Below are 3,001 nucleotides of genomic sequence, written 5' to 3' on the forward strand. Positions count from 1 at the left end.
AGGCATATATTTGGGGGGGGGGGGGGGGAGGAAGGGAGGGCAACATTTAATTCACTATAATCCCCAATTCCCTCGAAGGCAGCCCCTGTGGGCTTCCATGCCCTCACTCCAGTCACGTAAGCATCCTTGTGCTACTGTGCAGTGTTGATCTGTTGGGACTCGTCGTGGGAGTGTGGGTTACAGAGTTAGCAGTTCTGGGTTCAGATCCCAGCTCTGCCACTTGCCAAGTCCCTGAACTCCCCTGCCAGGGCCAGGAGGCAGCGAGGGGCCACTCTCCGGGGCCTGCGACCGCAGGGCCAGCCCCCTCGCCACCCAGGCTGAGTTTCCTTCCATGTTGTGCCCGAGGTGCCCTTCTTGCCTTTGCCCTGGTTTTTAAATCTGAAAGGAAGGGACCCTTCTCCCGATAGAGAAACTGTCTGGATTAAGTGAGCGGCACAGCTAAACGACTCGGCACGCTGCCTGGCACGTAGCGAGGGCTCCGTAGACGAAGCCGCCGTTTCTCTGGCCAGACGGTAAGCTCCCGAAGAGCTGGTTTTCAATTCTCATTCCTTTTTAGATTCCTAATAACTCCACGCGATCAAGGATGCTTGAGCGAATGAATGAACCCGTGCTCAGCTGGAGGCATGGGGTAACGGGGTGAGGGGTCTATAACCAGGCAGATCACTCCAGCTGCGCGTGCCTGGACCAAGAGTCCTTGAGCTGATTCATTGCCTTGTTCGTGTCTGGTGCTTGGAGGGTTTAGGTGAGGTGCTTTGGATGGAAGGAGGGGAGCCCAAACCTCAGCACATTTCTGAGGTTGGTTTTCAAATTAGAACCATGAAGGAAAAGGCTCCCAAAGCGGGGTGCGCGGGCGCTGGAGGATTAGCGCGCGTCTGGAGAGCAGCAGCTCAAATGTGCAAAGTGGCTTCGGTCCACGCAGGCCGGTCCCCCGGGAACAGCTGGGCTCCCTCTCGGTTCCGCACTTGCCAGCGCCCGGGGAGGAGTTGCTTTCCTAGAGCTCGGAGGCGATCTCGCCTCTGCCTGGAGCGCCATGAAACTCCCGGCAGCAGCTGGCTCTGGCGGGGGGACCCCGAAGCATGGATATTGGAACTGATGTTCCTCTTCAACATGGTGGTTGGGACTCATTAACTCGCAGTGAGGACCAGCACGGGAGGAGGAGTTCCCTCCTTTCTAGCAACAAGGAATGTTTCCTTGGACAGGCCACTGGCCCTGTAACTGATTTTCTCTGCTGGCACAGGACAGCCTGCTGTGTGGGACCCCGAGGCTGGTGAGAAAGGGGATGGATTCAAGAATTCCTGGATGGGAAGGCTCTTCCCTTCGTTTACCACAATTGCTAAAACACGAGGTTTAATAGCCCGAGAAGGTCTATATTTGCCTGGAGACTGTTTATGTGTGGAATTTAATTTTATTTTTGCTTCAATCTGACCACCAGAGCCAGACGATTGACGACTGTAATAATTCTAAATTCCCCACACTGTCCGGTTAGGTTCAGATCTGAGATCGTGGCCCTCAAAGCTCAAAAAAGTGTGTGTTTATCTAGCAACCTCACTAAAGCACTCGTTTCCGCTGGTGCCAGACACATGGATCAGGTTTGCAATCGGCTGCCCAGTTCAAGGGCTGCCTCTCGAACCAGCCACAGGGCTTAAGGGAAGCGGTCTGGAAGGCGGTTGGGAAAGTTGGTTTTAGTAACGGCCGCATTGATGTGCAGAAGGTCACTATGGAACTGGCAAGCACCGAGCCGCTGTCGGTGGGGCTGAGCGTGCAGTCACCGTTCCTGGATGAGCTGTGCGCTTGGAAGTGGGAAGCACAGAGCGGGCTTCTCGGCTTCAGGCATTTGGCTCACTGTTTCCATCCACTGAGTCATGTCCACTGTTGCACCTGCTTCTTTTGGAGCAAAGCGTGCACATTATCACCATGACTCTTCAAAAGCACTAAATTGTACTAATCTATGAGATCTGTTTCTTTCCCTTTCCCTGCCATGAAATAGGATCTCCAGGAGTGTGTGTGTGTGTGTGTGGGGGGGGGGGGGGGGGGGGTTGAAAAACACCTTCTGAGTCATTGCCTGAGAAGTTTTTTATTGTGTGTTTTTTTTTTCAAGTGATTCAAGGTAGCGAAAGCAGTACAGGGCAGACATTTAGACTGAAAACAACCAGGTGGTAAAGACTTCTGCTTCACTCTGCCACAGGACAGGTAACTACCAGTCATTTCTGACGCTGTTATCAAGTTGGAGAGTGAGGTTGGGGAGACTTTTCCAATAGAGGTGGTGGTACACACACAAAAGAACTGTGGCCTGTAAGAGAGAAACTTCAGCACCAGTAATGACCTCACAGCTACCATTTGGATCTTGTGTATATAAGCAAGAAGATCCTGATGTAAATATAGAGACATGGTTCTACACTCCCCTGGTATTAGCTTGTCATGAACCATGAAATGGTGCTCTTTTGAGCTCCCGGGTGCCCAAGAAACGAGAAAAAAGCTGTAGAGCAGCGGCAGAGGAGTCTAGGCCAGGGGTTGGCTAACTCCAGCCCGAGGACCGGCCATCTGCTTGTGGAAATAAGGTTTTACAGGCACACAGCCATGCTCATTCATTTCCATATTGTCTGTGGCTGCGTCCATGCTACAACTGCCGAGTGGAGTAATTGCGACACTGTATGGCCAGCGCACCCAAAACATCATCTCTCTGGGTCTCTAAAGGAAAAGTGAGCAGACCCCTGGTCTAGACAAATAGTCAGATGAGTCAAGTGTTGGCTAAAAGTCCCTGACTCACGATGCCAAAAGAAGGCCTGGTTTGGCTTTGGTTGTTGTCAGGCACTGTGTGATTTTAAAACATCTTTGCAAGCCGGCACAACTAATATTCTCATTCACCTTATTTTGGGGCAGCAATATGGAAAGTAAAATTAGACCTGAATATAGTTTATATGTTACCTGGACTTCTAGAGCATTGCTCCATTGCATGTGTATGTATGTGTGTATGTATGTATGTATATATATATATATATAT

The 3,001-nt window shown here is 51.2% G+C and overlaps 1 protein-coding gene across 1 annotated transcript in view; it reads right to left on the bottom strand.

The window, feature by feature from the left end:
- Nucleotides 1-2,055: 2,055 nt before the first annotated feature.
- Nucleotides 2,056-3,001, bottom strand: part of NIPAL2 (NIPA-like domain containing 2) — a 47,454-nt gene continuing 46,508 nt past the window's right edge. The window contains exon 10 of the transcript XR_001364615.1: nucleotides 2,056-2,290. The gene's annotated coding sequence lies outside the window, so the exon portion shown is untranslated. The remainder of the gene's footprint in view (nucleotides 2,291-3,001) is intronic.

Source organism: Myotis brandtii, unplaced genomic scaffold (genome assembly GCF_000412655.1).
Source record: "Myotis brandtii unplaced genomic scaffold, ASM41265v1 scaffold59, whole genome shotgun sequence".
Classification (NCBI taxonomy): domain Eukaryota; kingdom Metazoa; phylum Chordata; class Mammalia; order Chiroptera; family Vespertilionidae; genus Myotis; species Myotis brandtii.